We start from the raw sequence: 25,994 nt of genomic DNA, 5'->3' as shown, positions 1-25,994 counted from the left end.
TTCTCCAACCACAAACTAAGAACACATTCTCTAGAGCTTGGGTCAGAAACTTCTTTTTTTTTTTTTTGGTACCGAGAGCATTAAAAAAGGATAGGTCCATCAAACACCTGGACTCCCTCCCACCTCCAGGTGGGCTACTTGCTGTGCACACTCTCCTTAGACTGACCATCTACGTGTTCTCATTACCAGTTGAAGTGGACAACTGTTTTGTGCCTTCCTGGCACCTTGACTGCTTTAGGGGACCATTCTTACTCCACTTTTAGTCCATATGCAATCTATCTATGACTCTACTGTGGCAGGCACGGGTTTCATGCCTGCTCAGGGAACAAAGATCCTGAATGCCATGCAGTGAAGCCAAATAAAAACAAAATAAAAAACAAATAAAAAACAAATAAAAAACAGGCAGAGTGGGATGGGGGGATGGGTGGGAGGCTCAGAAAGGAGGAGATATATGTGTAATTATGGCTGATTCACATTGCTGTAACTGTAAAGGACAAATTGCTGTAACTTATAGGACAAATACAACACTGTAAAGCAATTACCCTCCAATTAAAAATAAATTTATAAAAAATTTTAAAAGAGGCAGACCCAGAGGTATAGAGAACAAACTAGTGGTTACCAGTGGGTGTGGGGGCAATATAGGGTAAGGAAATGGGAGGCACAAACTACTGGGGTAAGACAGGCTCCCCATATATTGCACAACATGGGGAAGATAGCCAATATCTTATAATAACTATAAATGGCAGGGTAACCTTTTAAAATTGTATAAAAAACTTAAAAATTAAAAACTTTTTAATTTAAAAAATGAATATTTTAATTGTGGCCGAGGCCATATTTTCATTAATTGACTTTTAGACCCAAATCAAGAGTTAGCAGAACTGAAAAATCTAGTAAAAACAAAACCCACGGAGAAAAAATTTTTCATAATAGTCCAAGTGAAAGTAATAACATGAGCTAATCCAATTTGAAGTATAAACAAAGAAATTATTCCACGCAATGGGACTGACTCATTTTGTTTCAGAACTAAATATCATGAAGTAGAGGGTAGGTCAGAGAACCTGGCCTAAATATACCAAAGGTGGGGGAGATGGAGACTAATTACTCCACTGGAGGAGAGAGAGAAAAGGAACAAAAAGTTTTCCCATGTCAACTGACCATAAAGTTCTCAAAAAGAAGCATTCAAATAGCACTTCAATACACAGTGTATGTTCCAAAAGGCTCATTTTAAAAATTCTCCGATAAATTGTAAATTAAATTTTATCTTCTACTTCTGATTGATGGACCTGACTCTTCAGGGCCAGGCATACAAATTGGCTCTCAGATGTAAAGCTCAGTAGAAAGAGGGAAGATTTAAGTTTTCCTTTAAGATAACGGTTTGCAATGGTGCACACAGAAAATGATAAAAAAATTTATGGCACTAAGGTAAAAGGATTAGGTCATTTGAGGTAGAGGTTGCTGATCTATGCCACCCTAAGTCCACCTGGGCCAAGCCTAGACTGAGGCCACATGGGGAGAACAAGGCACCGGAGTGGAAGCTGAAGACCAATACTTTGGTTCTAGCTCTGCCACTTGTAGGATGTGGACATGGCCCTTGACCTCAGTGAGCCTCAGTTGGCTTACATGTAAAACACAGCTAAAAGATTCTCTTACATTCTCTACCTTACAAGGTCAGTATGAGGATCAAGAGTACCATGTTCATGAACTAACTTGCAACCATACAGTACTATAGAAATGTATGGCATGAAAATGACAATGGGTGTGGTGGTGTTTTCTCCCCAGCCCTGCCCCATCTAGACTACTCTCACTTTCAAGAGTTACCCTGCGATAAACAGAGGTTGACACTGAGAACAATGGGGCTACTGAACGAGTGACTGAGAGCCTAGAGTGTGGGAGGCTCTTCTGCAGCTGGGCTTTTGAATTGGGCCAAAGAGCTAATGGGGTTTTGGCTTCCTGAGCACCTCTGTTGAAACTCCCTGGGGAATTTTGCTTTATGAAATTCCCAGCAACTTGGGATCCCACTGGGTTAGTGATTAGGAGCCTGGAGGGCTCCTTGTTGGATGAAAAATATGTGTTTGAAATCTGCTGAGAAGAACTGTAGGAGGGAGTTGAGAGTTCTTCTCTGACTCCCACTGTGCATTGACAGAAGCTGCCCCTGCCACTGTTCATTGCCAATTACTTTTGTCTTCAGAGCCAAAGGAAATATATTTGAAGTGAACCCTTAGAGTTAGAACCATTTTTCACTAGGATTCACAGATGCTGAAATATTCATGAACAGGTGGGTTGCACGATACTCCAAGATTGCATTCAATTTGACTTTTATAGACTAAATTGTTAACACTAGAGGTGCTGACATATACCCGAGTATGTTAGCAGATCCAGAAACCATTAATATCAACACAGAGCAAGTTCAGACCTATCAAACACAATGTCTATTTCACTGAGAACTGAATAGTAGGTAAAGAGATTGAGTGAGATTACACATGATGCGTCTCAGGAGTACGAACAACAGATTTTGTAATGGATGGCTAGCAAAAGTTGTGGCAATGCCTTCTCTGGGAGTTGCTAAATATATTTTCTGTCTGAGAAGGGTATTCTATGATATTTACTAGAGTAAGAAAGGCTGGAGGATGTAGATTCACTCTTGCAGAAGTCATATCCATGAACAGAACAAATCTTGGATTACCTCAAATTTCAGCCTCTGCAGGGAGTTACATTTAAAGTACTGTCTAACAACTGAATAGTTTCAACCTTTACTTGTGCCTCCTGAAGGTCATGATTCAAAAGCATTTTCTCCAGCTCACAATACTCTCCCATCCTTCACCTGCCCTCCCTTACCGAATTCTAAAACTCTTCTCCAGTCTCAAACCGCTCAATAAAATGCATGGAACTTGCGTAGGTTCTGATATGAGCAAACCAACTGTAATGCAAAACTTTAAAGACAACAAGAGAAATTTTATTTCAGACTATGTGCTCAGTTCAGTTCAGTCACTCAGTCATGTCTGACTCTTTGAGACCCCAAGAATCGCAGCACGCCAGGCCTCCCTGTCCATCACCAACTCCTGGAGTTTATTCAAACTCATAGACAATACCAATAAACTCTTGTTGGTTTTGATAGGTGTGATAATGGTATGGTGGTTACATAAGAAACCACGGATATTTTTGCAACTCACACTTAAATACATAAGGACAAAATGATGTGATTTGGAGATTTAACATACTTCAGCCAAAAGACAGGGAGAAAAAAGATAAAGTTATAGATGAAGCAAAAGGGGGAAGTACTGATAATTCTAAAATTTGAATGATCAATATTTGAAATTCATTATTCTGTTTTCTCTGCTTTTTTGTTGTGTTTTGTTTTCTCTGCTTTTATGTAGGCTTGGAATTTTTCCTAAGAAAATTATTTTTCAAAAAGAGAAAGAGGAAAACAATACAAATATACTCAGAACATCATCAGTTCAGTTCAGTGGCTCAGTCGTGTCCAACTCTTTGCGACCCCATGAATCGCAGCATGCCAGGCCTCCCTGTCCATCACCAACTCCTGGATTTTACTCAAACTCAAGTTCATCGAGTCGGTGATGCCATCCAGCTATCTCATCCTCTGTCATCCCCTTCTCCTCCTGCATACGGCAAAAATAAATCAAGACATGTATATTAAAACAATACTAAAAGAAATATTTTGTAAACAGTTAAGTCCATCAAACAAACCTAACAAGTTTGAATGCCATTCATGGAACCAAGAGTCAACAGTGCTGTGTATTATATTTCAGTGCAGCTATTAAAATTATAAATGCACAATCATACACACAAACATGTTAAGCTTTTATAATTCTATTAAGCCTGAATGGCCTAGACTTATTCATAAAATATTCCTAAAACTGGCAATATCCTGATTTCTTTATTTAAAATTTTAAACAGCTTTAAAAAACACTCTTGAAAAACATATTCACACAAAAACCTGTACATGGATGTTTGTAACAGCTATATTCATAACTGCCAAACTCAGAAGCAACTAACACGGTCTACAATAGGCGAATGGATAAACTCTGGTACATAAAACAATAGAAAAAAAAATAGTATAAAGTGATTGAGGTAGGGCTCCCGGAGGAAGGGAATTTGTGTTAAAACTTTTCAAAATGAAATTTAACCTCATATTTTCAAAGCATTGCTTTCTGGCAGGATGCATAGTTTTCCTCCCACACCCTCTGGTCTGTGGCCAGTGCTTGGAAGAAAGTATTGCTACTTACAATTTTAAGGATTTTATTTTAAATTTAAGGGATTTAAAGAAACGAGCGTGGATTCGGAAAGAAGCAGCCACTGGAAAAACAAAAAACTTTCTGAGAGTCCTAAAAGAGTTTAAAGAGAACTGATGTTTATATTTAATTGTTGCTAGAAGTACAAGTTTCATTTGAAAAACATTCACGAAATTGGAATTGACCTCCCTCGTCCTGCATGGAATGCTGCATTCTTAATCACTAAAGCAGAGCACTTAGAAGCAGGAAAATAACAGGAATGAGATGGGGTGAGCAGAACTTTACTTAAGCTAGAACAATTGAATCTTTTCCCTTTCTCTATGTCACAATTATTTTACCAGCTTCCGCTCTTATTTGAGCAAGACCTTGTCCATCAAACATTAAGCTAGCCAACTGATGGAGGGAAGAATTTGTTCAAATTGGTTATTTCTCAATCTTGTTGGCAGAAGCGGGAATGAAATGTTCGAATGTCCAAGCTTTCACCCTCACAATGTTGAGATTTGAGGTCAGCGGAATGGAGGTTCCTCCAGCTAGAGAGGTTAAGATGAACATAGAGGCAACTACAGGATCAGGAAGAAAGTGAGTCATCTGGAGAAAGGTGTATTACATGCTGAGACTTTAAAAGGAGAGAAAAAGACATTCAAACATAAGGAAGACGTTGTTTTGAGCTAGACTTGGAAGGATAGGGAAGGAATAAAACAATACATAGCACAAGCATAGGCACTCAGGCTGTGATTTAGAAATTGGTATGGGATAGAGCAAAGAGGTCCATTCCACAGGAACACAGGAAAAATAGAAGGGAGCCAAAGGTCAGATGATAGAACAAGTTCCTTATGGAAAATCCGGAATGCCAGGATGGGAGTCTTAGGTAGGTCCTGAGTGTGGGCACTGAGCGCTTTTTTAAAAAGGGTCAAAGCTGCCTTGTTGAGGCACTGCTGGTAAATCCAGCAGTACCTCGGACTCCTCTGTCAGTGGGATTCTCCAGGCAAGAATACTGAAGTGGGTTGACATTTCCTACTCCAGGGGATCTCCCTGAGCCAAGGATCAAACCTGCACCTCCTGTGTCTCTTGCTTTGGCAGATAGATTCTTTCCCATTGCACCATCTGGGAAGCCTGTGGTAATACTTTGTATACGTATATACTCCAACTGAGTACTCATAGCAAAAGGTATTATTATCCCACTTTATAGATGCAGAGATTGAGGCTTAGAGTGTTTAAGTACCTTGCCCAAGCCATGCAGTTGCTAAGCAGTAGAGGCAGTATTCTTACCTACTCTTAATCACTATGCATGACTGTTTCTTAAGGAGGCTAGAATGGATGGGAGGTGATGAGGATCTGAGTTAAGAAGGTGGTGATAGTAACTGAGAACAGGGATAAAACTCATGAGAAGCAGGACTGGCAAGACTTAGTAAACAATAGTCTTTGAAAGTACTTGATTCAGAGCTTGGGTAAAAAGAAGGGTAATTCCATCACTAATCTAAATAAGGAAACCAGAAGAAAAACCTTCCATGGGATAAAAGATGATTAACTTGCTTTTAGCTCTCTTGAATCTGAGATGCCATGAGTAAATGCCAATAAAAATACCTATGGGGCAGTGGGAAACATAGCTAAAAGGAGTAGATAGTGGTACCTAAAAGCTCCTTTGGTAGCTAAAAGGAGTAGACAGTGCTAGAAAGTGAAATTGAGACACCACAATTAAGCTGTGGAGAGGTCAATAGGTAAGAGAGGGTAGCAGAAGGAAATCATCTCAGGGTTTTGCTTTTGGTTTTGTTTTTTCTACCTGCTCAATTGAAAACAGAGATGCCTTTTGAGTTTAGTCAGCCATTCCCTCCCAAACTACCTCCCCACCTCCCCATCATTCTGGAAGAAATAGAGTAATGTAGGATAAAGTATGGAATAATTCGCTGGCTTTCCATTTTTGGGAAGAATAGAGGCAGCTTTAACTGAAGTGTGAGGATTCTAAGTAAGATTATAAGGGGTAGACTTCCCTGGTGGTGTAGTGGATAAGAATCTGCCTGCCAAAGTAGAGAACACAGGTTCAATCCTTGGTCTGAAGAGATTCCACATGCCGTGGAGCAATGAAACCAATGCACCACAACTGCTGAATCCTGGCTCTAGAATCCATGCTCCATAACAAGAGAAGCCACCACAGTGAGGAGCCCACACACCTCAATAAGGAGTAGCCCCCACTCACTGCAACTAGAGAAAAGCCTGAGAGCAATGAAGAACCAGCACAGCTGAAAATAAATCAATAAATACATTTTTTAAAAAGATTATAAGGGGCAATCCACTCTTTACTTTGTCATCCCACAGGATAAGACAAGGGTGTCCATCTTCTTGCCTGAATCCCTGGCCAGGGTCCCAGGGAGCCACTGTGCATTGCTACATGGGCCAGGCTTGGAGGCGCTCACACAGCTCAGGAGAGCCTTGTTTAAGAGGCAAGATGAGACTTAAAGCTGGTAGGATATGCGCTCCATCCCCTGAGATTCTCCATCTAAGGAGTCAGTTCTTTCTTAAAACATCCTAAACAACAGAAAGTGCAGTGGAAGGGCAAGATTCCACTGGTGAATTCCCCAGCAAGCCTGACAAATGAAAGACTTGGTGTCAATAGGGCCAAAGTGAAACGATAAAGCTAGGAGTTTGTGAAATCCCATGTAGGTCAAGGAGTCACCTCATTGCCCTGTTGGTGGACAGCATCTCATCTCTTAGTTTACTGTCTTCCTCATAACTTGCCTCAGCAATTGTGGGGTCAAATTGCATGCTCAGAAGGATATTGCATGTTTCTGCTGGGGGTAAACAGGGGTCACGGTGGCATGACTCCCCCGCTATGAACTTGGAACTACGGGAAATAAGATTGCCTGATGAGACTAAACCTTTCAACTCAGCGCTAGTGAATCAGAAAATAAGTATGGGAAACCACTTTAAGGAGCAAATGTGTTCCTCGAACAGCAAGGCTGTACTGGACCTTGACTGATGAGATTAATGTAAAGAAAAAAATGCATCCATGATAAAGGGAATTCTGCTCTGTTATCAACAAAAGAACTGTGTTCAATAAATATTTAAATTTTTATATATTAGATAAATGCTCAGTAAATACCTACTATGCATCAGCAGTGAGCTCACGTTCTAGTTGGGGAGACAGAAAATAAATACATGTGTAATCAAATGGCAGGCAGTGATACATAACACAAACAGGGTCCTCAGAGCAAACAACAATATTGAGTGTCTAGCCACACCAGCAGAGATGTGCTTCTTCAAGTTCTGTGACAGATTTAGGAAGTATGCTTGGACCTACAGACTTGGACCTGCGTCTCCAACTTTTACTAGTGATATTTTAACCTGCCAGCTTTCCCTGATTAGCTCAGTTGGGAAAGAATCCATCTGCAATGAAGAAGACCCTGGTTCAATTCCTGGGCCGGGAAGATCCGCTGGAGAAGGGATAGGCTTCCCACTCCAGTATTCTTATTCTTGGGCTTCCCTCACAGCTCAGCTGGTAAAGAATTCACCTGCAATGTGGGAGACCTGGGTTCGATCCCTGGGTTGGGAAGATTCTCTGGAGAAGGGAAAGGCTACCCACTTCAGTATTCCTGCCTGGAGAATTCCATGGACTGTGTAGTCTATGGGGTGACAAAGAGTCGGACACGACTGAGCGACTTTCACTTTCTTTCCTTAACCTGCCAAGAGCCTTTCTTTTGTCTTCTTCCTGTGCAACTTTCATGAAGACATACATAGAGAAAAGAGTATCCATCAAAAATATACAGCTAAATAAACTTCCTAACTGAGAATACACTGGGTAACCAGCACTCTGAATCCCTCCTCGTGTCCCTATTCAGCCTTTCTACTGTTACTGAACCAAACATGGGTCTTGGGTCAGCTTGCCATTGCCCACCTCCCAACCCCAGAAGGAATAAAGCCAATCTACTGACACTGGGTTTTGGTGAAGGAAAGTGGAGCATTTACTGCAGGGCACCAAGGAGTATAGGCACTAGTTAATGCTCAAAAGACACACTTCCCAATGGCTTTCAGGAAGAAACGGGATGAGGGAGAGGGTTGCAGGACGTGTGATCAGCTCACGGACATTTTTCTGATTGATTGGTGATGAGGCAATCCGGAGTTAACGTCATCAACCTTCTACTAACTGGTTCTACCAACTGGTCTAGGGTCTGTGTGCTTATGGTCAATATGCAGTTCTTCCACCTCGTGGGGTTTTCAGTATCTGCAAAAAGAGCTCAAAGATATGGCTCAGAATGTTATCTATAGCCTTTGAGGAGGAAATAAAAGTCCTTGACTCTAATGTTTAAACTATTAATATCCTGTCTTGCTTTAATGTTTTCCTTTGTTTCTGCATTATATCTTCTCTGATTTAATTTGCTCTTTGGAGTTCAAGGAATGCCTAGGGGGCTAAAGTCTTTCTACAAAATAAGAGGCAGGCAGAGGACATGGCGGGGAGTCTATCCCAGAAAGGTCCCATAGAGTTCTGCTCAGTTACACTACCACGAAAGATTAGCCACTATCATGACACTAATACCATAGGTGTATTTTGCCTGTTTCTGGTCTTTAGATAAATAGAAATATATGTACACACTCAGGACATAATGTCTCAATATTATATCTGAGAGATACAGTCATACTGTTCTATGTATTGAAGATCTGTTCATTTTTCATTATATGACTATATCACCATTAATTTGTCCTTCCTACTTAAATGGACATCAGGGTAACTTCCACTACTCTTTTAATATCTTATTTTTCTGCTTAAATCTGTTAAAGCTACTTTCTAAAGAATCCTACCTAGTACTCTTTTGGTTTTTCTCATTCCTTTTTTAAAACTTATTTGTTTTTAATTGGAGAATAATTGATTAACAATATTGCATTAGTTTCTGCCATACATCAACATGAATCAGACATAGGTACACGTATGGCCTCTCCCTCTTGAACCTCCTTCCCACCTCCCACCCAATCCCACCCTCTAGGTTGTCACAGAGCACCAGCATCATACAACAAATTTCCACTGGCTATCTAATATTCTTTTGTTTTAATTTGACATTTTCACTGAGTGAGAAAGTAACCAGAGAGTCATGTTCTTCTGTAGAAATTCTTCCTTTTTAACAATGCTTTGGAAGACATGGACATTTTCTTTATCAGCTATTGGGCAACGAACATCAACTCACTCTGTTTCAACAGCAAAGCCAAATGGTCAAAAACAACATTTTGTGTAGATAAACCTCTGAATTGCTGGCTTAAATACAGTATTTTCTGGGATAACAGCTTTAACTTGGGGTCTCTTGGGTTGCTATGCAAGTTGATTAGGAGGTTTTCTCTGGAACCAGTGAAACAACTGCTCCTGAGTATGTGTCTCAACAGTTAGGGTGGTTTTTGTCTTGATTGCACAAGAACAGAGGTTTTGAGGCTATGGTTTTTTTTCTACATTCCCCATTGCCCTGGTTATCACTCAGGGACTCAGAAGAACATTATTCCTTGGTAAACACCAACCAGTGAAAAAGAAAATGAAGACTCAAAAGAGAAGGTACCATCTGTTTGTAGGACATATATTGAGTTAACCTTGAAAATGCATTTAGGGCTTCCCTGGTGGTCTAATGATTAACAATTCACCTGCCAATGCCAGGGACATGGATTCAATCCCTGGTCCGAGAAGATCCCACATGCCTTGAAGCAACTAAGCCCATGTGTCAAAACTATCGAGCCTGTGTCCTAGAGCCCATGAGCAGCAACTACTGAACCTACATGCCGAAACTACTGAAGCCCACACACCTAGAGCCTGTGCTCCATAATGAAGAGCAGCCCCCACTCATCACAGCTAGAGAAAGCTCGGGCATAGCAATAAAGACTCAACTCAACCAAAAATTAAATAAATAAATCTTTTAAAAAATTCATTCCAATATACGTTCAGTTCAGTCACTCAGTCATGTCCAACTCTTAGAAACCCATGGACTGCAGCACACCAGGCTTCCCTGTCCTTCATCATCTCCCAGAGTTTGCTCAAACTCATGTCCATTGAGTCAGTGATGCCGCCAACCATACATCAGGTGCAGATAAATACTGTTTGATTCCACTTATGTGAGATAATTAGAATAGACAAATTCATGCTCTGAAAACACATTGGTAGATGCCAGGGGTTAATGGGTGGAGTGGTGGAGAGTTAATGTTTAATGGAAACAGAGTTTCTGTTTAGGAAGGTGAAAAATTTGGGAGATGGATGACAGAATTGCACAACAATGTGAATGCATTTAGTGCCACTGAACTGTACAGTTAAGTTTGATTAAAATAGTGTTTGATATTATGTGATTTTTATGACAGCAAAAAAAATTTTAAGACAATCATATCAGTTGTTCACCAGTTAGTAGGATCTTTACATTGTGCAAGCATACATGAACACCCCTCTAGTGGGAGTCTACCCTGTCAAAGCAGGGCTGTGGAAGAGAAGAATGGACCACTCCATCATTTCATACTTTTCCTCTTTGGCCAGGCTATATCAACAGCTGATCCAATTATTCAGCTTATCCAATTATCCTAACTTATGAGCTATGAGTTGGACCAGCCAATTGTTGTTCTCTTTGGTTACTCAAGGAGACAGACACTTGTAATAACAGAGGCAAGTACTGAATGAACTCTGCCTATGGGTACCAGGTGTTGTGCCAAGGACTCTGTGTGTGTGCCCACTTCATTAAAGGCCTATCTCTCCACTTCTGCTCTGGATACCGTCCCTTCCTCATTCCCAAAGACTTTCCTCCTGCAATTAACCTCTCTCTCCCCTCCAGGATTAATTTCTCCCTCCTGCCTGAATCATTTCCACAAGCAGTTAGACATGTTTTAGTGCTTCCTTTAAAAAATAAAAATCCCTTCAACTCATATGGCCCTCCAGGCATAATCCCATTTCCTAGCTCTTTTATGGCACAGCTTCTGGAGAATTTCGTTGTCTATAGTCAGTGCCCACTTCCTTACCTTCTAATCTGAGCTCAGCCGGCTCCCAGCAAGCTTTCCTCCTGTCCATGCCACTGGATCTACTCATTTCAAGGTCATGAGCACCCTCCTTTGCCAATCCAAAGGTTCCTTCAGGGTCTTCATCTTACTCAACTTCCCGATAATATCTGGCACAGTTGACCACTCCCCCCTTCTTAAAATCCTCTTCTCTGCCAGTCTCCACAGTGCAATCTTTTTCTTTTTCCCTCCTGCCTAACTGGCTGCATTGTCTCAGGGCTTTTTTGCTGGTTATCCCTTCCTTGTCTGCTCTCTAAATGTCACAATGATTGGAGGCTCTGTCTTAGATCTTCTTGTACTATCATCCTTCAATACCCTATCCCTCATCTCATATTTTAAATACTATCTATGTTCAGATGACTCTTGAGTTTAAAATTTCTAGTCTTGATACTGCTGATCTCTCCCCCAAGCTCAAGTCCCACAGTCCACTACCTGCTCTGTATCACCACACGGACATCTAAGAGCCATCTTAAAGTTAGAGTAGACAAAAAAAGCTCTTGGCTTCCCACTCTCCCACTTTGCCTCCCCCATCTCAATAACCAGCACCAATAGTCACCCTATCGTTGAAGACAAACATTTAGAAGTCATCTTTAAGTCCTGCGTCCCTCATTTTGGGGGCTTCCCAGGTGGCTCAGTGGTAAAGAATCTGCCTGCCAGTGCAGGAGTTGCAGGTTTGATCCCTGGGTGGGGTAGATCCCCTGGTGAAGGAGATGGTAACCCACTCCAGGATTCTTGCCTGGAGAATCTCACAGACAGAGGAGCTTGGTGGGCTTAGTCCATGGGGTCGCAAATAGTCAGACACAACTTTGCTACTAAGCAACAACAGGAGGAGCAAGCTGTCACTTTCCCAAACGAATTATTGGCAAGCTGCATGTCAATAGCTAATTAGTAGAGTCTTTTATTCTTGTTAACTTGAGAAAAAGAACGTTTGGAAAATCAGGGGGAAAAACACCCATATTTTCTCATGATCTTTTTTCCCTCATAATCTTATAATAACCATTTTTATAGCTGCACCTTGTCTCATGGAGCAGACACATCCTAATCTACTCTACAAGCCGCCTGTTGCTGCATCTCCAGATTCTTCTCATATTTGACTTCTATAAACAGTTGTGCAATGAATATCTGCTTGCACATAGAGGTATTTTATTTTTAAAATAGAGAAGCTGACATTTTTTGTTCAATAAAAAATTATTGAGTGGTTGCCTTAGTTGTTCAGGTATCATAGAACTCTTCACAAAGTTACCCTCTGAGAGCAATTATGGCACAAAGCTGATCTTTGAAGAGGAGGCAGTTAATTTGTCTGAAAAGCAAGAACTTGTAACAGAGAAGAAACTAATATCTAAAACCTCCTCCCCACAGTCAGAACTGGAGAGGTCTAGAAGGGTGAACTGGTGTGATCTGCCAAGGTCCTGTGGAAAGACAATGAGGCCCTGGAAGCTAAGTCTCATGAGAAAAAGAATCAGATGACTGATTCAGTGTAACATGGTGGAGACTTGACTCAGTGTGGTGCTGAGCCTGGCAGTTTCTCTGGATCCAGCTGCCCAGCTGCAGTGTTCTGGGAAGGATGACTGAACTTGGCAATGAGGGCCTCTGAGCTGGAACCTTGGGAGCCAAACTGTGGGGACTGTTAGTGATCTCAGCCCTGAGGCGTGCGGTCATCATGCTTCAGAGAACTCCTTCAGTCTCTGCCTGGACAGGTGGGACTCTAGTACAATACTGGACGTGGATGTCCTTGCTATTGTTCAGTCACTAAGTCATGTCTGACTCTTTGCAACTCTACAGACTATAGCACGCCAGACTCCTCTGTCTTCCACTATCTCCCAGAGTTTGCTTAAATCCATGTCCTTTGAGTCAGTGATGCCATCCAACCATCTCATCCTCTGCTGCTCCCTTCTCCTTTCACCTTCAGTCTTTCCCAGTATCAGGGTCTTTTCCAATGAGTCAGCTCATTGCATCAGGTGGTCAATGTACTGGAGCTTCAGCTTCAAGCATCAGTCCTTCAGGGGTGAAATTAGTGACGTCCTAGACTGTTTCCAACAATGAAGCAGCTGGTAGGGACAAAAGCAAGGGTGACTGACACTGTAGGATCTGCTGAGGACTAGTCTGGTTTTCTTCTTCTCTGTCCCTTTTGAGAGTGAACAAGCTCCCAGTATTCTTGACCAATAAAAGTAGAGGGTAGGGGCTTCCCAAGTGGTGTTAGTGGTAAAGAACCTGCCTGGCAATTCAGGAGACAAAAGAGATGAGGGTTCGATCCCTGGGTTGGGAAGATCCCCCGGAGGAGGTCATTGCAATCCACTACAGTATTCTTGCCTGGAGAATTCGAAGGACAGGAAGCCTGGCAGGCTACAGTCCATGGGGTCACAAAGAGTCGGACATGACAGAGCACACCTACTTACTACTTAGGAGGACCCTCAGAAATTCAGCACTCAACTTCCTGCTAATAGAGCATCAGCAGTTCAAGCAACAACTAGGAAACGTGTAGCTGTATACCCCCTCACTGTGGAGCAGACTTGCAGGTGACATGGGGGCTTTCATTAGGCTATGTTCCCAGGAAGAGAATTAAGGAGCACTGATTAAAGGGCATGAACATCTTTATAACTCTTGGCCAACTGTACAATTTTTTTTTCAAAAGGATGCACTAATTTCTACTATTTAGCCACACCCTATTTAGTGATGAACAATGAACTTGAATTTTTTGTTGTTGTTGTTCACAACCAAGAATTCTTAGGAAAAGTGATCAGTGAGAGAACTGGTGCCCCCCAAAGGGATCCACTCAGTATCAAGATGAAGTCAGCGGCATTTTTAAATCCACTCATTGCCATTCATTCTGAAACAAACATTCCCAAGCTTCCCTCCCCAACCCCTCCATGTCCCTTGTCCATTCTCTGGGGGCATCCCTTTGGCATCAGCCCCCCAGGTACTCATGACCTTTCCCTCTCTTCTCTTTGCTCATTAAAACTGGCATAAGAGCAGATATATCATTAGTCATTCACCTCTTCGTGTAGCTCTAAATCAAGCCCATGCCTGCATCTCAGTTAGGATTTAAGAATGAAAAACTTTATTCTCTATTGAAGGAATTTTAAGCTTAAATGGCCCAGACAGAGGATCCACAAAAAAAAAAACTGGACCTCTGACTTGAAGGGCAAAGGACTCTCATTATCAGGTTGGGGTTTGAGGAGCATCAGGGGGCCAGAGTTTCAAAGTTGGGACCTAGAAGATGGAGTTGGCAGCCAGAGGAAAACCTAGAAGAGGAGTGAGGTAGTAGGAACTGAACATGAAATAAGGAACTTCAAGTGGAAGCTGCAGAGGTTGAAAACTTGCTTCATTAATGTCAGACTGTTGCTTAGAGTCACTCCAAGGTGTGCATAACTCACTTAAAATCAAAGCCTGAAATCTGTTTTTTTATGTCAACAAAGTGCAATTTAATAAATAATTGTCAATCATTTTTATAGAAAATGCATGTGAAGCATGGATGGTTTTGATCTTTTATAGCCATGACACAAAAGCTTTTAGTCCTGTTCATGGTTATATCATTGTATGAGCCTGGACAAGCCTTCCAACTTTGCTGGCCTTGACTTTTATTTATGAGCTGTAGGTAATTATGCCCTGCCTAGTGGCCTGGGGGACTGAGGAAGATGAGAGGTATGAATTGGACGCTCAAGTTAAAGGTTAGATATGTTCTTTCAAGCATTATCTATGGTCAGGGTCTAATCTGGAGAAGTCCAAGATTAAGTAACAGGTAGAATTGAGTCCTTTCAGTTTATTGGCTAGTAATACAGATATGTAGTTAATAGCCTGCAGTACAAATTTGTGAAATATTAATTGGAATATAACACAAAACCCATAGAGAGTAAAGAATAAAGGGAACTTCAAAATAAGAGGCAGGAAATAAATGATATTTAATTTGGACGTGTGCCCCCAATGCATCTGGAGAAAAATCAGCACAACAGAAATCAGTGGAAAACCTAGAGAAATGAGCCATAATTACTCCAAAAAAATATATGGACAGGAAATTAGAAAGGAGCTTGCAATCTTGTCTTGGGCTGCACAGATGGCCTTTTGTGCCCACAAAGGGAAATGAGAGTTTATCTCTGAATAATTAGATAGAATTGTACATAAATTCAGGAAAAATTTTGTCATAAACCATCTCATAATTGCAAGGGTTTCTATACACTGCAAGTCAATCCATGATCCTTGGAGAGACATGGGTACAATATAAAAGGATCAGGTTTATGGTTTAACTTCTTACTAGATATGCTATATTCTTTGTGTTTTAACTTGTCTGTTCCATGAATTCAGCTCAAGAAAATGGAAAGAAAAAAAAATCTCCCATTCAAAGTTGATGAAGTAAGTGAAGTTCCTAGCACATGGGAAATATCTAATAAGTGTCGGTCAGTAGCAGCAGCAGCAGTAGAAATGAAAGCTGACTTCCAAGTTCTCAGACTCCACCCATCACAGAGACCTTCTCTGCCCTCAGTGTCCCACAGCCTTGGTTCCATGTGTGCTGCTCATCTGCAGCCAGTGGAAGCTCTAGAATTGTTGAATAAGATGAGCTTGTGTGAGTGGAAAAGCAAAATGGAGTTCGTATTGCTAAGAAAGTGAAAGTGAAAGTCACTCAGTTGAGTCCAAGTCTTTGCGACCCAGTCCATGGTATTCTCCAGGCCAGAATACTAGAGTGGGTAGTCATTCCCCTTCTCCAGGGGATCTTCCCAACCCAGGGACTGAACCCAAGTCTCCCGCATTGCAGACAGATTCTTTACCAGCAGAGCTATGAGGGAAGCTAAGAGTGCTCTGAAATGAAACCAGAAGGCCATTAAGGAAATGTGGCTTAGGCACATCTCAGCCTAGATGGAATCTGACCTTTGAACTTGACAAAGTTATACAAAACATCTGCCAGAAACTCATGACAGCCTATCTACTTATCAGACCCTTACTCTAAAATAACTCATGACAGTTTATCAACTAATTAGACCCCTTACCATAAAAAACAAAGCCTCCTGATTCCTTAAGGACAAATATTTTCTGACTTGCATCAGAGTTGATCATAACTCTCACCAGGCAACTTTTAAAAACTTTGCAGTTTCTTGTCCTGATAGGCCTCTGACTCTTTTTCTTCCTTAGAACACGCTTTCTGGGTTACTGGAATCTGTGTCTCCAAAACTGCCATTCTTAGGATGCCGTATAAATTTTTGTCTTACTTGCAGGCTCCTGCATTACTTTTTTGGTGGTCACTTGGGAAGGTAATGGGCCTGAGTTGTGGGACATAGAGCCAACTGCTCGGAGAATCAAGGTGCAGCTGAGTTTAACTGGTGGAGGTGATCACTGGCCTGCCCACAGTCCAGTCAACACCACCAGCTACAAATCCACCTATGAACTTGATAGAATCAAAATCTAGGCTAGTTCTTCCTTTGAAACAATCAATTTTTCCAGCAGCAATGTACATTTCCTTAGTGTCCTCCTTCTATAAATTACAAGTGAGATGTATTTTAGTCACATGCTTGGCCAATTATTTTATGTGTTTGTTCAGGTGGTCATTTTGACCATATATTTTGCTACATGCTTATTGTGAGTGGTGTTTTAAAAGCTATTAAAGATCAGGACCTTAACACTCACCCCACCAAGTCATCCACTGGTATCAGCACGAACTCCCAGCTTCAAAGAGGTAGCTCCTAAGAAAATAGGAACTCATCAGGACAATATTCTTGATCCTGATACCAAAGTTAATATAGAAGTCTGCAGCCTGTTTGCATTCTCAACAACAGAAATTACACAAAGACAGAAATATAGATCAACGGAACAAAATAGAGAGCCCAGAGATAAATCCACATGCCTACGGACACCTTATCTTCGACAAAGGAGGCAAGAATATACAATAGAAAAAAGACAACCTCTTTAACAAGTGGTGCTGGGAAAACTGGTCAACCACTTGTAAAAGAATGAAACTAGAACACTTTCTAACACCATACACAAAAATAAACTCAAAATGAATTAAAGATCTAAATTTAAGACCAGAAACTATAAAACTCCTAGAGGAGAACATAGGCAAAACACTCTCTGACATAAATCACAGCAGGATCGTCTATGACCATCTCCCAGAATATTGGAAATAAAAGCAAAAATAAACAAATGGGACCTAACTAAACTTAAAAGCTTTTGCACAACAAAGGAAACGATAAGCAAGGTGAAAAGACAGCCTTCAGATTGGGAGAAAATAATAGCAAATGAAGAAACAGACAAAGGATAAATCTCAAAAATATACAAGAAACTCCTGCAGCTCAATGCCAGAAAAATAAATGACCCAATCAAAAAATGGGCCAAAGAACTAAACAGACATTTCTCCAAAGAAGACATACAGATGGCTAACAAACACATGAAAAGATGCTCAACATCACTCATTATCAGAAAAATGCAAATCAAAACCTCAATGAGGTACCATTACACGCCAGTCAGAATGGCTGCTATCCAAAAGTCTACAAACAATAAATGCTGGAGAGAGTGAGGAGAAAAGGGAACCCTCTTACACCTTTGGTGGGAATGCAAACTAGTACAGCCACTATGGAGAACAGTGTGGAGATTTCTTAAAAAACTGGAAATAGAACTGCCATATGACCCAGCAATCCCACTCCTGGACATACACACCGAGGAAACCAGATCTGAAAGAGACACATGCACCCCAATGTTCATTGCAGCACTGTTTATAATAGCCAAGACATGGAAGCAACCTAGATGCCCATCAGCAGATGAATGGATAAGGAGGCTATGGTACATATACACCATGATATATTACTCAGTCATTAAAAAGAATTCATTTGAATCAATTCTAATGAGATGGATGAAACTGGAGCCCATTATACAGAGTGAAGTAAGCCAGAAAGATAAAGACCAATACAGTATACTAACGCATATATATGGAATTTAAAAAGATGATAAACGATAACCCTATATGCAAAACAGAAAAAGAGACACAGATGTACAGAACAGACTTTTGGACTCTGTGGGAGAAGGCGAGGGTGGGATGTTCTGAGAGAATAGCATTGAAACAAGTATACTATCAAGCGTGAAACAGATCACCAGCCCAGGTTAGATGCATGAGACAAGTGCTCAGGGCTGGTGCACTAGGAAGATCCAAAGGGATGGAATGGGGAGAGAGGCAGGAGGGGGGATCGGGATGGGGAACACATGTAAACCCATGGCTGATTCATGTCAATGTATGGCAAAAACCACTACAATATTGTAAAGTAATTAGCCTCCAACTAATAAAAAATAAATGGAAAAATAAATAAATAAATACAATGGGGGGAAAAAAAAGAAATTACAGGTGTGCCCCTCAGAATCCTCAGAGACCTTGAAAAGTGGAGGTGGGGTGCCAATGAGGAGGCCTAGGGAGGCATGCTGGGAAGATCTTGCCTCCCTGACTTTCCCTATCTTCGAATCCTTTATGCTGAAAGCTATTTATGCCAGCTGGATTCTCTGAATTTGCGTTTGGAATGTTGACTGTAAAAAATTTACAACATAAGAGTGATAAGTTCTATGAGGACTATAGCCAGAGAGACAGCCTCTCAGGTAGCTCCAAGGAACTGCTCCAAAGAGATGAGAGGGGAGGTCAGTATATATGTGATTTTGATGGAGGGAATACGCGCAGTCAAGTACACATTTTGGCAGAAGTTTGCTGCTTGTCACCAGGGGCAGATGTCGCTGTTAATGATTTTAGAGCTTTTCTAGATATGAGAAGATGCAAGAATCTGGGCTTATAAAATGTTCTCCTCAAAATACCTGTCTGTTCAGCCAGTTTTCCCCAGAGCATAGAGTGCCTCATTCCTGATCTTTACCCTAAGATAAGGGTGTATAAAACGTAAGCGATGGCCGTGCCTGGCTACCTCATCCTTATGGAGGCAAGATGGCGAGTCACAAGTTTTCGTCCACAGATACAGTATTGATGCTTTGTGGATGAGTCAGGATCTTTTGTCCTTACCCCAAAATGACACTTCTTTATTCTACCACCTCTCTTCTTTGGTTTCAGATGAGTGTAGTGTAGCCTTTGGGTCAGAGGATTTATTAAGGAGGAATAATCAAAACTAAAGCCTTGGGACTTCCAAGGTAGCACAGTGGATAAGAATCCAGCTGTCAACGCAGAGGACATGGGTTCGACCCCTCCTCCAGGAAGATTCCACTTTCCACAGAGCAACTAAGCCCCACACCACAACTACTGAGCCCACACGCTGCAACTACTGAAGCATGCATGTCTAGAGTCTGTTCACAAGAGAAGCCAGCACACTGAGAAGCCAGATCACTGAAGTGAAGAGTAGCTCCCGCTCACCGCAACCAAAAAAAACCAACCCAAGATGCAAAGCAACGAAAATCCATCACAACAAAAACAAACAACAAACAAACAAAAAAGCCTCAGACTTCCCTGGCAGCCCAAATGGTTAAGACTCTGAGATTCTGATGCAGGGGGTGTGGGTTTGATCCCCAGTCAGGGAACTAAGATCCCACGTGATGCATGACAAAAAATGAAGGGAAAAAAAAAGCCTCTATACACACAGAATGAGTTAGAGCAGTAGACCAAAATTTGAACTATGAGAAAGAGAAATAGGAGGGGTAAGGAAAATGGAGGTTCAAATTTTTATTATGACTGACTCCTCAAAAGTTGGCCAAAAAATTTTGAAACTTGAGTAGAGAAGGGAAAGAAATTCAAAAGTGTTTGCTATTTAACTAAGTTGAAGAAAAAGCATTGAACTTCAAATGAAAATAATGTTCAGAGTAGAACATGGGGCCCATTCAAGATGTGGAGGAATTATGAACAGAAAGAGACTGGATGGTATTTGAAAAAGTAGGATTCAAATAGAGGTTCACACACACACACTCACCCTTACACACAGCTAAACACAAATATTTTAATGATTTCCCTTTCCTGTGGTCTACTTTAGAATTCACCCCAAAGCCATTTGTTTTTGTGGTTGTTCAGATTGTGTTTCGCTTCTTACTACCTCCTACTGCGTATTCCTGATTCCCAGAGTTTGGTTGAATAAGGGAGAGGAAGTGAAATTCAAATCACTATATTTTATCCATTGTTGGCCTTTCAGCTAAGAGATATGAGGGGTGAAGAGGTGCTTGTGGCTAAATTGTGGTTTGTAGAACATGTGGATGTTGTTTATTTTTGTTTTTAGCTACTGTACCCATATTACCCCAATTAACCACATCAAGTCCTATTTGGGCAGGAAGGAGAAAGACTCAACAAACATTGTTGACTGCTTTGACTCCACTTCTGTCCTTCTCTTAAACATTCCTCAGCAGAGTCTTCTTAGCAACTTCCCAATACAAAATCCATGCTAAAGTCTGGTTAATCCGGTCCTCAATAATGTGCTAACCAAAGTGGTCTAAAGTTTATACCATCAATGGATTTTATAACATGTTCTTTACTGTTAGAAAAAATGTAAAAAAGAGGAATTCTAAACTACTCAAGAGGATAAGGTGTTTTCAAATAGTTTAGCAGTAAATATTTGATACCAAAAACAAACATGCTAAATGCAAACGGGATTTCTCAATGCGATAAAGCAAATCAGTAAAGACCTTAACCTGGGAATGCTGAGGGCACTTTCTGAGTCACTAATTCATGTCACTACATATACATATTAATTATAACAATGCACCCTTTTTGTAGTTATCAGCATTTCATGTCATTCACTAAGCTAGTTTGCCCTTCAATCATTTTACATCTAAAGAAATGAGGTTTTACTATAGTTTACAAAATTGTGTAACAATGCAGGAAGTATGTTTATCTATAATTGGGGGTTTCTTTCTCCTTATTTAATCTGGAAAGGAGGAAAAAAAAAACAAAAAAAACAAAATTCTGTCCAGCAAGACGATTAGGACTGGATAAAAAGACAAGTGTCTCTGAGGTCAGTAAGGATTGCAAATGTGATTTGGAAAAAGAGACGGAATCCAAGAAGTTAGAAAGCCCAGCTCAGTGTAAAAAGGGTCTTCTGTTAGAACATGGATTCCAGTTTCATCCTACCAAGTTGGGCATAATCATCAGGGAATTTAAAGTCCCTAAAGTTTCTCATGGAGAAGGCAATGGCAACCCACTCCAGTACTCCTGCCTGGAAAATCCAATGGACGGAGGAGCCTGGTAGGCTGCAGTCCATGGGGTTGCTAAGAGCTGGACATGACTGGGCAACTTCTTCATGCATTGGAGAAGGAAATGGCAACTCACTCCAGTGTTCTTGCCTGGAGAATCCCAGGGACGGGGGAGCCTGGTGGACTGCTGTCTATGGGGTCGCACGGAGTCGGACTCGACTGAAGCAACTTAGCAGCAGCAAAGTTTCTCATGACCCAGGGAGAAACTCAACCCACCAATGTATTTGGAAAGGCACCAGCCATATCAGACTCCCAAAGAGCCTTACGCTTTGAGGTTTGGGGGAGTTATCAGGGAGAAATAGATCTCTTGCCTCTCTTGCCTCTATGTTTGGTGGTAAGCATCATTTCAGAGTCATCAAAAGAAGACACGTTTTTTTTTTTTTCTTTTGAAAACTGGACAGTTGAAAGAGAAGGCAAAGATAAAAAGGGAAGATATATAGCATATTCCAGGAGTCTCACATTTTCATAGACTCTTCATCTGGGAATCTACATTCCACTGAGATCATGTCTGCTTCAACTCAGTAACTTGTTCAACTTTGACAGAGAGACATTTTTAAGAGAAGTCTTATAAAAGCACAAAATTTTAGATATGGAAAAGGCCATCAACATCTGCATAAAACTGATACACATGCATGATTCAGAGGAGGAAATTGGCCTCTGTGTATTATCTGCTATTAAAATTAATGTGGTTTAATAAACAGGCTGCAGGCTCGGTTGAATGTGTCAGTCTGTTCTTGGCTCCTGGAGAGTGGAGAGGATGTGAGAACCTACTAGATGATCTTATGCTCATTCCTATCCCTGTGCCTTTATTCATGCTGACTTCTTGGCCGGGACTTTCCATTTGGTTTGTCATTTAAGACCCCACTACAAGTTCAATTCCTCCATGAATCTACCCCACAAACTTTTGCCCACAAGCCTTTCCCTCTTTCCTCTTTCTTAGTATCACCAATTACTATAATGCCCCCTTTAATGCTAGACTGTGGAGTAAGCTTTGTTTTAGTACATATGGTTCTCCTTTACCCTCCAATACTTTTTAAGTTTTTTTAAGGCTTGAATTTTTTTTTCCTCTCTCTAATTCTCTCTTTCCTCCCCATCTGTATTCCTCTCTCTTAATTTTCTGCACTGGGAAACTAATGATAACAATTATTTCTTGCATATATACTATGTGCTGGTAAATGTACTCAGTTACATGCCTTATCACAGAGCATATATTGAATAAATAGTCACCAAATTAAATTGAATTTAGTTGAGAAAAATTAATACAGTTTAAGTCCTTGGTCATTGAATCACCTTAACCATCCTCTTCCTTTCCTTTTCATGACTCTTGGGAGTAAGGGTCACTTTCAAGGAAGTGTGCATGCATGCTAAGTAACTTCAGTTGTGCCTGACTCTTTTCGACCCTATGAACTATAACTTGCCAGGCTCCTCTGTCCATGGGATTCTCCAGGCAAGAATACTGGAGTGGATTGCCAAGCCCTCCTCCAGGGGATCTTCCTGACCCAGGGATGGAACCAAGGTGTCCAGAATTGCAGGCAGATTCTTTACCACCAAGCCACTGGGACTACTCCACAATCCCACCATCAACATCACCACAATTTCAGTTGGAGCAGCTCAAAAGGAAATCAAATTCAAGAGCTTCCCTGGTGGTCCAGTGGATAAGACTGAGCTCTCAATGCAGGGGGTCCAGGTTCGATCCCTGGCTGGGGAACTAAGATCCTACATGCCATGGGGCAATTAAGCCCATACACCACAACTACCCAGCCCGCATGCCCTAGAGCTCTTGTGCCACAACTAGAGAAGCCTGTGTGCTGCAACAAAGACCCAGTACAGCCAAAATAAATAATAAAAAGAATAAAATCAAATTCAGTTATTTGAGAATCAGTTACATGACCACAAGATGACCTAACTGGGGTGGTCATTAGGTTCTAGGCTAAATGCTCCTCAGGGAGAACAATAAGAGAGCATCCCAAGCAGGTGTTGATATCCAGTCTACAACATGAACAAAGCAGTTAAGTTCCATTTTCACCCACTCAGGACCCAGCTCCCCACTGAGCCTTCCCAAGCCATTCTTGTCTACTTCATACACTCTCATCTACTTTCCCTTAACCCTAAGCCATCCTAGAAGAATCATAATTCACCTCCAGTTCCCCCTTCCCTCCATGAAAATAAAGGATCAGACTGTAAGCATATTTAGTTCTTCTTTTAGATGTTCAAATTGACTTGATTTCTAGCTGAAATTAAAACTGGCCAGATGAGGTGGATTTAAGGAATGGTTCCTTCTTGTTTTGACCACCAAATCAGCACCATGGGATATTGTATATCTGAGTCCACCCAAAGTCAGTCAGTTAAATAGACAATGCCTGGAGCTGTATATACACTATCAACATGACTCCTTCAAATGAATCTTTTTTCATTTGTTTAGTCTATAACAGAAAGCCAACTGCCTCACTTCAGTCCAGAGGGGGAATGCTGAGATGTTGCATAAACTACATGCAGTTTTCCAAGCTGCAGGAAATTTGAACTGAAACATGGACTGAGAAAGCCCATAATACATTTACATGTTGAACTGTTGTTTAAACTCTTCTCACATGCAATGAGCTCATATTCAAAATGTTTTGACTCAACATGTATAAGGGCTTGGCAAGAACTCCTCAGGAGGAGTGCCCTGTCACGGGAAACAGGAGAAAAACAAGGCTGCCTCAGCACATTCCCAGGCCTTCGTGGGCCAGGGTTTCTGTTATTTGAGGGAAAAAAAAAAAAAGGCAAAGAGCCACTCTCTCCTCCCAATCCACAACTAATTCCAAAATTACAATAAGTCTACAGTCTCTTTTCCCATGGCTTCCTCCTACAGAGTATCCCAATGAAGTATAAAACTTTGTATTAATATATGTTCATTGTATATTATGTTTTAAGAAGTAGATCTGGTAGACATTAACCAATACCTGTTTGGGTTATGCTAAAGTCACACGTGTTTAAAATGGTCACCATTTCAGAGTGAACTGCATGCAAGATATATATTGCTTTAATAAATAATTTTAACATCTGAAAGCAATTCACATTTTCCCAGGACACACTGTTCTGCATGAGTCTATAAAGGCCCTGAGTTGTTATCTCTAAGGCTCATAGGTTTTTTATTCCCCAGTATAGATGCCCCATAACTTGGGTCCAGCCACAGATTCATGCTCTGATTTTAACTCTTCTTGAAAAAGTCCTTGGAAGGGAATATCAATACAATTCATGCATAAAGTTTTCATCCTCAAAAAAGACTTTCTATTCTTCTGTTTCAGTTGGACCTGTAGATAATCTATGTTAAGGAACTAGAATGGCTGCAGTGAAAAGACCACACAGAATGCCATGCTGAGTGATGTAGACTTTATGTTCAGTTGCTCAGTCGTGTCCAACTCTTCGTGGCCCCATGGACTTGTAGCCTGCCAGATCCCTCTGTCCATGGAATTTTCCAGGCAAGAATATTGGAGTAGGTTGCCATTTCCTCCTCCATGGGATCTTCCTGACCCAGGGATCAAACCCATGACTCATGTCTCCTGCATTGGTAGGTGGGTTGTTTACCACTAGCACTGCCTGGGAAATTGCAATGTAGGCTTTATTTTTTCTATTAATGGTGTATTCAGTTAAGTTCTAAAAGTTTACTTGACGATATTAATCCAGCAAGAGTAGGATGATGGATTCAAGGGAGTGGGCACTCTAGAGAGCTGTAGGGAGCAGATTAAGGAAGAAGGAATGCTTAGAAAAAAGAATTGAGAAGCCATGATAATTGAGCAGATATAGATAAAGAAGAGAGGTGAATGGGATACAAGATTGATAGCAAGGTTTCTACCCAGAGATCTGGGAGTATAATGAGACCATTGACAGAAGTAGCAAACCAGTTGTAGGAGTCAGTTGGCAATGAATCAAGTAAAGGGTCGAACCCAGAGAATCTTAAAGCTGGAACAGGTCTTAAAGAAAACACAAAACCCAACTTTCTACTTCCTCTATGTATTTCAGAGACAAAACTGAGGCCTAGAGATGAAGGCCTGGTTAAAAGACTGGTTGAAGGTCTGACAGCTAGTTAACATGAAGCATACACTAGTACCCACTCTTTGGTCCCTTGGTGCTTTCTGTCTTGGGATCATTGTTCAATTGTCCTGTGCAAAAACTAGAAACCTTTTGGTTGCAGGTGATAGAAAACCCAATCCAATTTTACTTGAACAAATGAAGAAATTAATGGGTTCATATATCTTTAAAGTCCAGAGACTTCAAGTGAAGCTTGGTTCAGCAACTCAACAAGGTCACTAAGCACCTAGTTTCTTTTTGTCTAGTTTCTGCTCAACATCATTAGCGTTTCCAAGATGAGTGCGAACATGTCCCTGGTCTGTATGTTTATTCATTCATATTTAGCAGGAAGGAGAGAAAATCTTTGTTATGGAATTCCAAGTAAAAGTCTTAAGATTTACTAATTGGATCTAATTACTCACACATCCACCCAGAAGCAATCACAATGACCAGGGAGTCAACTATATTGATCTGGGTCACATGCTGCATGTCTAGAATCAGGTTTCTTAGAATCAAATGGATCCCTAAACTGAAATGAGGGCTATTAGGAAAAAAGAC

The 25,994-nt window shown here is 41.0% G+C and overlaps 1 long non-coding RNA gene across 1 annotated transcript in view; it reads right to left on the bottom strand.

Moving 5' to 3' along the window:
- Nucleotides 1–3,205: 3,205 nt before the first annotated feature.
- The window catches only part of LOC136162972 (uncharacterized), a 70,857-nt gene continuing 48,068 nt past the window's right edge, over nucleotides 3,206–25,994 (bottom strand). Inside the window, exon 3 of the long non-coding RNA XR_010662183.1 lies at nucleotides 3,206–3,617. This is a non-coding gene — a long non-coding RNA (uncharacterized lncRNA). The remainder of the gene's footprint in view (nucleotides 3,618–25,994) is intronic.

This window comes from Muntiacus reevesi, chromosome 3, assembly GCF_963930625.1.
Source record: "Muntiacus reevesi chromosome 3, mMunRee1.1, whole genome shotgun sequence".
Taxonomy (NCBI): domain Eukaryota; kingdom Metazoa; phylum Chordata; class Mammalia; order Artiodactyla; family Cervidae; genus Muntiacus; species Muntiacus reevesi.
This window is presented reverse-complemented; position numbering and strand designations above follow the sequence as displayed.